This window comes from Ambystoma mexicanum, chromosome 3p (genome assembly GCF_040938575.1).
Source record: "Ambystoma mexicanum isolate Mex_15411 chromosome 3p, UKY_AmexF1_1, whole genome shotgun sequence".
NCBI lineage: Eukaryota > Metazoa > Chordata > Amphibia > Caudata > Ambystomatidae > Ambystoma > Ambystoma mexicanum.
This window is the reverse complement of record NC_090925.1, coordinates 886,599,014-886,611,858: the sequence shown is the minus strand read 5'-3', so window position 1 is coordinate 886,611,858 and position 12,845 is coordinate 886,599,014. Positions and strand designations below refer to the sequence as shown.

Here is a 12,845-nt window from a genome sequence, read left to right as displayed (position 1 = left end):
ATAAGGGTTTGGGCGGGTAGGCAATAGCCAAAAATAAATGTGTGAGGGGAGCTGGGGGGGGACCTTACAAAAATAAAAAAAGCATTTTCGTTGGAATGTACCCGTTAAAATGACAGGGGATGAAATTACAGGCGACAAAATTACATGGAACCCTTTGAACATCAAGTACATAGAGCTTGTGGTACTTCCGATCTGCAACCCCAAGACAGAGCACTGCAATCTTGTCTTTTCCTCTCCTCCCAATAAACCAAACTCACTCACTCTCTTCCAGATCTGCCAAAGTGCCTGGAGACTCTGCAAATGGCAGTGGTGCATGGTACAAATCCTAATAACATAACGTAACTTCGCAAAATAGGAGTGAAATATTCGCACCCTGGGAAGGTGAGCCAACCAATCAGGTGGCTGGAACAGTGGGCGAGAATACACCCCCTCCCCCACCCCCGCAGTTGCAACCACCCGAGGCCCTTACCCAGGGAGTGCCATTTTTTTCCCTTTTTTTTAATGTGGGAAGGCAACAGGAAGCCTCTCCTTGTTTCCTCCCCATCCCCCCAAATCAGCCGATCTCACCTACTTACCTTCGGGACCAGAGTCTTGCACTCCGGTGCTGGAGATTCTCCCGTTTGGCCACCATAGACATAGAAAGGGACTTAGTTGCTTTTCCATATGGCGGCGGCCATCTTTTTTCTTTTTATATCATTTATCCTCAGGAGATCGTCTGCGCTAGCAGTACAAATCTCGCAAGGGAACATAATGAAAGCCATTCGCATCCCCGGACGAACCCTGGGATGCAAATGGCTTTCATGCCCTGTCAGTCAGGCAGACATGGCCAGTAATGGCCCACAACCTGAGCTGTGGCCCTCGCTTCGCTCGGGCCTACCTTAGCTTAGTCTGGCAGGCCGTTACTGCATTTTTGTTCCTGTTTCTTTCATTCCTCCTCCTATTTTTAAAAGTGACAAGACCTTTGTAATTCAAGAAATAAATAGCTAAAATAGCAATTTAACAAACAGCTTTTGTGTGCCTTTTGTTAGGCTTGATATATTTTTATCTGTAACAGCATTACGGCAATGGCAGCTTTCGCTGCTTGGCTTCGGCTGGGGTAATCCTAAAAATATTTGACCGAAGTTGGGGTAAAATTCATACATTACATGTTGCACCTCTGTTTGCCCTAGCAGCATGCCCAATGGTGAATGGGTATGGCGATCTCCAAAACAGAAAAGCACAAGGGATGGCTGAGCATTTCTCTGTTCCTACCTAGGGAATCACCCATCAGGGGACACGTGTCAGATTTTATAATCCAGGCCTTTTACATTGGAATAAAAAAACAGGCACAATTGAAACATATATTTAATTAAGTGTGTACTCTTAACTTTATATAGCCACAGCACTATACTGCATGAAGAGTGCAGACATGAGAAGATAAGAGGATACCTGTCAACGAGGGTGGTGTGAGCTGAATCAACTCTGGGTACTTTTGTTGCGGCACACGCGAAAGGCGGTGGCATGCAGATGACGTGGTTTGAGTACAAGCCTCTGGGTTCTCTCTTTGTCTGCATGTTCATGCCAGCTGCACCAACTGACTCGATATACTTTATCCATTGTACTGCGGGCCTGAATGGGCACAGTAGTGCCATTGATGTACCCAGCCCCCTCCAATGACCTACATCAATGCCTAGAAAGCCTGTTATTGCAGAGTCCCTCATTTCCTCCACTCGTTTTGACCCAATTTGTTACCTAATTGAGATTGCTTCCTTCGAGACAAGCTCCTCAGTACGTTACTAAATTCAAAAGCCTTATATCGAGCCCTACATATTCTGCCCTGCCATCGGTTTTGGCTGACTTTCGGGATTCCCCAGTGCGACATAAGCAGGGGTGTTACTAGGTTTGTAAAAGATCCAGGGCTACGCTAACGCTGGCACTGTCGGAACTCTGGGCTAGCTAGCCTTTCGGTTGTAGTCCCTGAGCTTCCATCCGGGGCTACAACCAAAAGATCCGGGGCTATAGCCCCCTCAGTCACCCCTAGCAACGCCGGTGAACATAACAACTCTTTCACTTCAAGTATGTATACAGTTGCTGTGAAGTCGCCCCCAATCGCTGGACCAAGGAAGGGCACCTTCAGTTCATTTGTATTGCTCGCATATGCTATTCTGCCGCCTAGCAACGCGAAAAAGAGAGGGATGAGTCTGGGGAGGTTGCTCTCACAGGAGATCTATTCTTAGAGGCAAGCAGCGTTTCTGTCTCCAGGATTGGATCTTCCCCAGAGTCACTATCCTTATTATTAGATTTTTAGCAGTGCTCCCAGGGTTCCATGTGCTAATATCCTCGCAAAAATATCGCCATACAAAAATATCGCCATACAAAAATATCGCCATATTTTTGTGGTGATATTAAGTCATGGAAGCTGCGGGGGACACCCCCGCAACTCCCGGACCCATAACCCCATAAATTATCCCCGCTAATAATATGGCCTATGGCCTTGCCTCACGACCATATATATGGCGATATTATTGGTGGGGATAACATTACCTGATACCGCTCCCAGCAGTAGGAGGGGAATGAGAAAGCGGATGCATGTGAATTAATTCGCCAGAGGCATGCCTAGTTGGTCATCACTTTTGGCATCTAAGTCCAGCCAGTAGTTCCTGCCAGGAAAATGAGTACCTGGATCTCTGTGCAGCTACAAGTGTGCAAGAGTGGCGGGTGGCTTGGGGCCCTCCAGATGTTTTGGCCTATGCCCAGGTTACACAGAACGGTTCGAGTGCACAATCATCTGCTTCTGTCCGCCTGCTCCAGCACATTTGAGTCACATCCATGCAAATAGCTGGTTTGTTAAATTAGACTTTTTGTTGAAGCTTGTTAGCATTTAAATGCTCTCTTCGCATTTATCGTATTGAAGGACTGTTCAGGTCAAGAGGGTTGCTCTGCAAAGAAAGTATGGAGGGCTAACGGCTAGATAAGGTGGAATCTAGAGACCACCTGTTGATTCTCAAAATCACGTTGACTTGGTGGAAGTCTGTAAAATGCTCGTAAGATAGTATTTCACCTACCAACCTGTGTGACTTCATAAAACCTTTCATTCCACACAAAATCACATTTTTAAAAGCTGCAATGCGTTGCTAAATTTTCAGATGGCAACACAAAACTATAAGCAATTAGAAACATGGCCAAGACACACATATTTTGATTGACCCAAGATTCAAAGGAACTTCAGTACCAACGGTATCCTGTCTATTGGAATGACTCCCCAAAACGAGAGGGCAAATAACAGACAGTGTACACCGGTCAAAAACAGAGTGTAAGTCCCATGTTTACTTTCAACGTAGGAAAGAAGAAGAATACAAAAATGCACCAGGAAACTTGGTTACACTTTCCCTAGCGTCCCGCTTTTCAGATCCCCTCTAAATCATCAATCCAATAAGAGTTCTCCTGAGATCGGCAAAGGCCAGGCGAATATATCCCGTTTCCCAGGTGTTTCTACATTTCTAAAGCGTTCTCTGCCTCCTCCACCTGTTTCGGTGTATGTGGAGATGGAATAAGAGGTTTGTGTAATTTGTGTGACTGCTTTTCAGAGGTAAGCAGCAAGTTGTAGTCGGCTGGCAAGGATCCTGTCCTTTTGATTGTACATATGTGTCCGCCAGTCTTGTACACGATTGCCGTCACAGCCTTGGATTGTATTGTTTGTCCACTGAAGCCTGGTGGAGGCATAATGCTACATACCCAAAGACTTCAGACACATACCTAGAGGATTCTGGGCTGGTAGGGATTGTGGTGCTGCCCCTTTAAGGGATGTAGCACGATGCAGAGTGATGTTGCACTCCGCTGCTTGCATTATAAATAAAGGGTGCGTTCCCGGCCGTGTTAGTGCGACCGGGGAGCCCGAACACTACGGTCATCTGTGGCTGAGTATGTGGGGGTGATGGGGGCTCACAGGCATCTCAAGGGGGCGCAGACCAACCCCCAACAGTGGCGACAAGTCCGGCATGTCGCCCAGGCCCGGCGGTGATCAAGCATACAATATTTGAAGCCGAGCGGGTGTGAGATTTCGTTAGTTCCATGCTGCGGGCCGGGTGTCTACCGCGCTGCAGGCGGCCATTTTGCAATTCAGGCAGTGGATGATCACGGTGCTCTGTAGGGGCCCGTGAATGCCATCCAGGCCTAATTTTTGGACTCACTGATAGCGGGCAGCTATATCTGCCCACACATGCCTACATTTTGAAGCTTTCTATATTTTTGGGCGAATTACACTGAGTGAAGGCGAGGTGCTGGGGAAGACTGCTGATTTTTGCTTTGTCCCTGGACCTCCCTGGCTCAATATTTGGAACCACCTGTTGAACTGTGGCCCATGTGTGCAGCTATGCAGCTGGAGATCACCATCACCATCATCATCATGATGACGGGCTGGACACGTTTTACGGTTGTCTCAGACACCTGTCACTGGCATGTGCGTGGGGTGACCCCGATGACCTGATCAGAATACTCCTGATCCAGGCGTGCTCGTCGGGGAAACTGCGATGACAAGTGCTGAGGGAACCTGGGACCACCCTGGCTCGCATCTTAGAGTTGGGGCATTGCCAGGAGTTTTTCGGAAGCACGTGCGTCCAGGAGGCGGGCACATGTCCCATGAAAACGGAGGAGGTATGTGCAGTGGGGCGTGGCAGCAGAGGTGCCAGGAGACCCCGCTGCAACTTCTGCGACAGGGGCGGTAGAGCTGGAGAAGCGTCCCAGAAGTGTGGCTACAACCTGCCCCACCGTGCGGAGTGTCTAGCGATAGGCAAAACCTGTGGGCGGTGCGGCCTTGCTGACCACTACGCATGGGTGTGCAAAGCATCTCTGCCTGTGATGGTGCCCAGAGGACCGGTGCGGTCTGGCTTCTTTCGACAATCTCGCCTGGCCAATGTGGCCCAGGTCGACCAAGGGGAGGAAGGTGCACAGTTGGACGAGGAAGAGGAGGAGAACATCTTCTTTGTGTCGAGTGTGGAGGCCCTCAGATTGAAAAGCAGGCGACGACCACAATGCATTGTTGCAGTGAATAAGTCTCCCGTCCCGGTGCTGGTAGATATGGGTGCATCTGTCAACGTGATGGCCCGAGGACATTATGATGCCATGGACAGCCCACCAAAGCTAGTCACCCCCAGAGCTCGCATATTTACATTCGGAGGGTCGGAACCAATTCCTCTGGATGGGGCGTTCGTGGCAAAGGTAGAGCACCCTGGGTCAAGGATCACAGTACGATTCTAAGTGACACCAGTAAGCATCAACACGCTGCTGAGCTGCGCGGCGGCGGAGGCCCTGGGCATCGTGAGTTTTGCTTACTCTGTCTACTTGGAGGACATTCACGACCTGCTAGACAAGTACTCTCGCCTGTTCCAAGGGATAGGACAGATGGCTGGTGATCCAGTGAGGTTACACATTGATGAGTCAGTGCAGCCCATTGCTCTGAAACACTGCAGAGTGCCCTTTCACCTGAGAGACCTAGTGGACAAGGAGCTGGACAATTTAGTCAACCTGAACTTCATCAAAAAGGTTGAAGGTCCCACACCGTGGGTGTCCCCTATTGTGGTTGCAAGAAAGCCCAAACAACCCAACGCAGTAAGAATCTGCGTCGATATGAGGCTTCCCACCAAGGCCATATGGAGGGAGCGACACCTAACACCGACCATCGATGATATTATTACTGAGCTGCAGGGGGATCGCTTCTTCTCGAAGCTGGACCTCAGGGCCGGGTATCAACAGGTCGTCCTACACCGAGAGTCGAGATACATCACGACCTTCACCACCCACAGAGGCCTACACAGGTTTAAAAGACTCTGTTTTGGGGTGTCATCGGCGGGTGAGGTTTTTCAAAAAAATGCTCCCCATTCTGGCTGGGTCATCGTCAAAACCACCAGCGAGAATTGAACGATGGATGCTCGCACTGCTTGAGTACAGGGTCTTACTGGTGTGCAGGCCCGGCTCCAACAATGCAGCGGACTACCTGTCCCGCCACCCGGGGAGCAGCAGTGGAGACTCACCAGACGCATGTGCGGAGGAAGCGGACGACCACATGCAGATGGTGGTGGAAGCAGCAACCCTGATCGCCTTACCACTAGATCTGGAGGCGGCAGCTGCCCAGGATGAGTGCTTTCGCATCCTAAAGACCGCCATGCAACAGAGATCGTGGAAAAGTGTGCTTGAATCCCTGGCGGGACGCACGCAAGAAGCAAAAGGGGGTGCTGGAACATCAGTGGAAGGTGAGGGAAGAACTATCATTCTCCGCCACAGGGCTCCAGCTGAGGGGCGACTGAATCATTGTCCCTCAGGCCAAGATCCAGGAGGTAATCAGTCTGGCCCATCAGGGACATCAAGGAGCTGTGAAAACCAAAGCCCTACGCCTCAAAATGTGGTTCCCCAAACTGTAGCGGCGGGGTGGATGAGCATGTGGCCGCATGTGTCTGGTGCCAGGCGGCTTCCCCCGCTCAACAAGAGCCCGCTATCGAGGTGATGCCCAGAGGCACGTGCCCGTGGGAGGTGGAACATGCAGACTTTGGTCCACCACGCAGGGTACCCACTTCCTGGTGGTGGTGGACGAATACTCCAGGTATTCAGAGGTTCAATTTGTCGAGTCAGTGGCCTTTGAGCATGTGGTGGTGGCCCTCGAGAAAGTCTTCGCCTCTCACGGTTTTCCCCATACCCTGTGCTCGGACAATGGGACGCCCTTCCAGGGCGAGCGATTCACTGAGTTGATGGATGGGTATGGGGTTCAACATCGGAAGATCAGCCCCTCTCTGGCCAAGAGCCAATGAGGAGGCGGAAAGACTAATGAGGACTCTGAACAAGACATTCCGCATAGCGCAAGGACGAGGCCGGTGTCTGAGAAGAGCACTCTACCAATTTCTGCGGGTCTACCGGTCCAATCCCCACACCTCTACGGGGGTAGTCCCGGCAGAAGCACTATTCAAACGGTGCCAAAGGGGACTGGTGCCAGAAGTCTCGGAGAAAGAACCAGGGGTCATTGACGACCAGCAAGTGGAGCGTGATCTCCGGCTGAGGACCGAGCAAGAGAACGCTCAGAGAGGACTCCGGCCCGAACACCTGGTGCCCAGGGATGAGGTGCTGATTCGAAATAGATACCCCCACTGGAAGCTGTCCCTGCCCTATGAACAAGAGCCGCTGGATGTCGTAGCCGTAAAAGGCTCAATGGTGACAGCTTCCGATGGCAGATCATCCGTCACACGGAACGTGAGCTTTTTCAAGAGACTGGGGGAAACGAGGATTGACATACCCCAGGATCAGGACAATGTGGAGGTACCCAACGAGGGCCACGGTGCTGGACCCTTTCCTCCGTCTCCCGCCGAGGGGACGCCGGCTGATGGACTTCCCGTGCCGGAGGCGAGCAAGAGGTACCCCCTGAGGACAGCGTGAGGGAAACCTGTTCGCCTCACCAACTACATTTTAGGACAGGTATCCTGAATGACCCGCGGGTCGTGGTAGTCATAAGGGGACCCAGGGCGGCTGTTATTAAAGGGGTACCGCTGTGTGATGTGTTATGGTTACTTTGAATGATATGTTCGTTTGTTGTGTGATTTTGATGAAGTAAATTTGTTGTCCTCATGAAAAAGGAGGAGTGTGGTGCTGCCCCTTTAAGGGATGTAGCATGCCACTCCGCCGCGTGCGCTATAAATAAAGGGGGCTTTCCCAGCCGCGTTAGTGCGACTGGGGAGCCCGAACACTACGGACGTCTGTGGCTGAGTCTGTGGGGGTGCTGGGGGCTCACGGGCATTGCGAGGGGGCGCAGCCCAACCCCCAGCAGGGATGACGGTCAGCGCTACCTGACAGCTGTTCTGGGTCATTGCTGGGGCTGGATTGCAGAGGTTCCAGAGATGGGCTAACAGCTTTCAGATCACACATCCAGTGGTTGATTGTGGCTTATAGCACATCTGTCTCACGTGCACCTGCAAAACATAGCCCCGTGAAGCTGGCATGGTTGACCTTTGATGCCTACTTCTATCCAGCACTGCGCTTTCTGCTTTGTAGTGTCTGCTTGCAGTACAGCTGGAACACTCCTAAGTTAAAACAACCGCTTTTAATGTAGGGGAGATTATGGAGCTGTCTTAATGCGTATGAAAAAACAGTTAATTGCTGTCACTGAATGAGAACATTCTATGATGTGGTGTGGTTGCTGCACTTTCTCCTCTTCGTGTGATGATTTGTGGTGATTTTGCTTGCCCTTCTGAATCTTCATATTTGGCTTGATTTTTCTTTTCTTGCCCTCCATTGGTACAGTTTACCTGAAAGTTTCTTAATGTTTCCCCCATAAGTGTCAGTGTTGTATTGTTTTTGTTGCATATTTTTCTGGAGCACTTTAGTTCTGTGTGTTGGCCCCAGACTAAGTAAAGAGCTTTACGGTGCTAGACATGTACATGTAGGAGTTCACTAGCTTTGCAGAGGAGACGTTCCCTGCTGGCCCTAAGCACAAGAGGTGGTCACTGCTGCGAAGAGAGCAAAGTACCTCGGTGAAAAAGAACCAGTCCAGTGAGGGCACACTTGAGGAATGGGCTGCAGAGTGGCATAGTGCAAGAAGTGAAGCCAGAAGCAGGTTAGATTAGCTGCACTCGGCTTCAGTTTACGGCCTGTTTTACATCCGTGACAACTGGTCTGGTCACTTTGGGGCATTGACAGTGGTATCAAGCAAGCCCTGTGCAGTCCAGTACAGCCATGTGTGGGTTCAGTTAGAAGGGGCATAATTGTGGAAGGAAGCCGAGCCCCCTCCTTTCCCTCCGAAAATATGAGGGTCGTTGCAAGATACAGTATTGCCTGTCTTGTCAGTATGAGTACCCAGTTTGCCATCAAAGCAAACCCTTGACCATCGGTATCTTCTTTGATGACAGTAATGTCTCTGCGTGAGCCACTATACCCCCATGGACAGTAGCCCATCTACATCACACTTAGTATCCACCCCTGCAATCAGCATCCCCCCGTCGACAGTACTGTGCCTGTCGTCATTATCTCTATGCAGTAAATAGGTCCCCTACTTTTAGTATGATATGATCTGATATGATAGATTATTTATAAGGCGCTTAATACCCAGAGGTTTCTAAGCACGGACCTGTGGATCGAACCTGTGTTGCTCTGTGTTGCCTTGCTTCCAAGGTGAGCACGTTGCCCCTGAGCTATGCTCCTCAGTAGCCTTCTGCTGATGATATAACCACTATAGTGAGTATCCACCCGTAGTCAATGTCGCCAATTCGGCCAGTGCCCCACTTGAACTTCATTTTGTATCGTTCCCAATATCTCTAAGTCAATACCCCCATTCATTCCAGTCAGTAAACTGCCCAACTGCCCCTCCAGCCAATTTTGCATATGCAGTGAATATTCCCAGGGCCCCCAATCCCTTTCTTCCCCCTGCAGTCAGTATTTCCCTCAGTCAGTTATTGCTGAGTAGACCTTTTGCAATGGTGCGTTGTCATTTAGAGTTCGAAGGGAGCACAAAGTGCTTGGTGCTTCTGCTTTGTGTGAAATCAGTGTGCACCACTGCACTCGAAAGTGTGAAAAGTAGAGTCAAAAAGAGCCCACCTGCGCACTGCACACCCCCTGCACTTACTCTTCATGGGGAATCGGCGCAGTTGCAGAGCAGGATTCACAAAGGGAATCCAGATGTGAGCTTCACAGTCACTGGTTTTTATGTAAGTGAACATGGTTTGCTTGCACATCGCTTTACTTTTGTGGAAAAAAATCAGTGAATCGGGCCATGCTGGGATATTGATATTCTATAATGCAGCGCTTTGTGTCAGGTAGCTCATACTTCGAAGCCCTGCAATATTTGATGGCGCTATTATTCCGTTTTGAAGGTTCTCCGTGTATAGACTTCAAAGAGGAGAAGGTATGTTGGCCCTGCAGTTCTTTCAGATGCATCACTGTGAAGCGCTTCTACGTGATTGATGACATGATGGGGGCATACGAAAAGAGTAAAAGGAATAGGAGAGGCAGAACAGCAAGGACACTGCTACACATGTTTGCACTTCGTCTGCACTTTTGTAATAATGGGTGTACAGTGTGGTTGTTGCCTTCGAGGTAGGAGGGCTCTCCCCCCTTACGTCCACCCAATGAATTTAGGTGTCAGGACTGCTCAAGTTGCATTTGAGAGCGAGTGTCAAAAGGGCCCTTGCTATGCGATTAAACTTGTGTTGAAGTGTGCTGACTTTGCATTTGCAAAGAATCTACAAACATTATTGTTCTTTGCCATACAAAGACTGCAGGCTTCCTGTACCCTCTGCATTGTCCACAAGGCCTTCTGGGGCCTTGGGCCAAAATACCTTCAACTCTCTCTTCCTAAATTTCTTCCTTCTCGAACACTTCGCTCATCCGCCTCTAACTCCCTCAGGGTCAGCCACTTCTCCAAGCAACGAGTTGGGGGTAGATCTCTCTCCGCAGCAGGGGCCTCCCTCTGGAACAGCCTTCCTGCCTCCCAGAAACTTGAGGAGAACCATCTCTGGTTCAGAAAGCGCCTCAAAACCTTCCTCTTTGCTTCTGCTTTCTCTCCCCCTCTCCCCTGCTAATTACTGAAACTGCACTGAATCTGCAACTGGGTTACTCACCGTCTCGGTCCTTGGCCCTGCCACTCTCCCCTGTACTGCCTCCCTGGCAACCCCTGCACTGCAGGACTGTCTTTGTATCCCTACAGCCCCCTTCCCAGCACCTGTCTGCACTTACCTTGCACTTGCCACCAGCAGGCCCTTACTATTTATCTTGTATTCTACCATCCCAGCACTTGTCTGCACTTACCTTGCACTTGCCACCAGCGGGCCCATATATTTTTTATCTTGTATTCTTCCAACCCCGTACTGCACTTCCCCTCTCCTTTCCCCCTTGCACTTTTCCCTTCCCCTCCACCCTTGCACTTGCGCAATCTGAATGACACCTGGCCTAGTAGGATCGTTGTCTGTCTCCCCTTGTTCCCCCCCCACCTCGTCGCGCCTTGAAACACTTGTGTATAGGCGCGTTACAAATGCCATATCATATCACCGTGCTGTATGTGGGCCTAGGGTTGTAGTAAATTGCAGTCCCACCACCCATTCTTGCAAAGAGCTGGAAAGGGTATTGGGGAGCCCAGGGCTACCAAACGATGAAGCCAGCAGCTATATGCTCTCCAGTGGGCATTTAAAACACTGACCGCTGGAAGGATTCAACCCTTCCAACCCTACTAAGGAGAGATGTTGCCGAGGACCAATGAAAGGGACAGGAGACTTCAGGGGCCACAAGGAGTGTTAATGTTGCACAGGATATTGGAGGGCAGGCAGTGCACAATAGTTGTCGTGTGGCAGTTCTGGGGGTATTACAGTGGCATGTAGCAGTTCTTGGCTAAATGGATGTGGCAAGGTGAAGTTCTGGGGTGATGGATATGGCATGGGAAGTTATCTGGCAATGTGAGTGACATGGGCAAACCAGGGGGAAATGGGAGTTTACATGGGTAGGTTTGAGGCAATTGACATAGCATGCTTCCCATACGTTTAAGTTCTTCTCTTATGGTAATGAGTGGAGTCTTCAGACTGCCCCCTCTCCTCTGCCAGTTACCAAATCATTGTTGGATACAGAGTGCAATGTGTCTATTTGAGGGAGAGGGAGAAAGGGGGAGGGGAAACGGGAGAGAGGGAGAGAGAGATAGAGAGAGAGATTATCAACGTGAGAAAATGAAGTGGATGCCGTCTGCAGAGGGCAGTGGTAGGAGCCACCCCAGATTATTTTGCTTTTTTGGCCAATTAAATGCATTACTGTGACTTCTAATGCCTTGTTATACCTTGCTACATATTGCTTCAAATATGTTGCTGCCGTCACTAATCTGACAATTGAGGTCTCTGACTGCTTGCCAGAACCCCCCTGCTCAAATTCGATATTCAGACACACAGCAATCATACTAATGAAGCCACCCACACATGACAATTACACAACATTCCCAACAGATATCCAACATCAGAACACTACACCTGGACAACCAACGTACATACCACATCCCCGGCAAATGCATCCTAGACCGCTATGTCCCTCGACACAGAACATCTAGAAACTGACCGGCACGCAGAGCTCAGGGTAGTTACGGTCATCAACGCAACAGCAAACAGATGTTGCATTTCCCCACTTACCTCACCCACCCCTGCCTCTTTCAACACTGCCAAAGTGCCCGGAGACCATGGACATGGCAGCAGAGCATAGTGTAAATCCCAGAAGCTTAATGTATAACACAACTCACATTTTGATGGTATTTGATTTCATCACTTCAACTTGTATCCATATTTATTTTGTGTTCATTTTATCTCTATTTGTGTATATTTTTTGCAACGTAAAGAAAACAATTTCAACTGGCAGTTTTCCACCTTGAGATGAACAATGTAGTGTTTGTGGGCCTATTATGGGACGATCACAGAGCTGGGTTGTTGCACCTGAAGCCAAAGTCTATTTTCACTTCAAGGGCAAATGGCAATGGGAGCAGCATGTCATCAAACAACTTCAAAGGGAAACAACGTATTGTATTTTTAATCTGCACACCCATTGGCATGCAGGGCATGATAAGCAAAATGGAGAACTAAATAAACTTTGTTCTGTTTTTACAAATAAATACTGAAAGGAAGCAGAGTGATTTAGGTCTGTATTTGTGTAAAAACGGAAACCTGGGGATCCTTCATCAAAACAAGAGGACATTCTTGGGGATGCTGCAGTTTTAAGAGCTGTTTAAATGACTTGAGAAAACCTGGGGCCAATGAGAACTGACATGGGCATATCTGGGGCAATGTACATGGCATGGGGCAATTCTGGGCCAATGTGAGTGAGATGGAGGGAGAAGTGTCATAGGCAGTTTGAGGGTCATTGGCATGGGA

General features: G+C 49.6%; 1 protein-coding gene across 2 annotated transcripts in view; it reads left to right on the top strand.

The window, feature by feature from the left end:
* The window catches only part of MTCL2 (microtubule crosslinking factor 2), a 524,903-nt gene that overhangs the window by 153,356 nt on the left and 358,702 nt on the right, over positions 1-12,845 (top strand). The window lies entirely within an intron of this gene.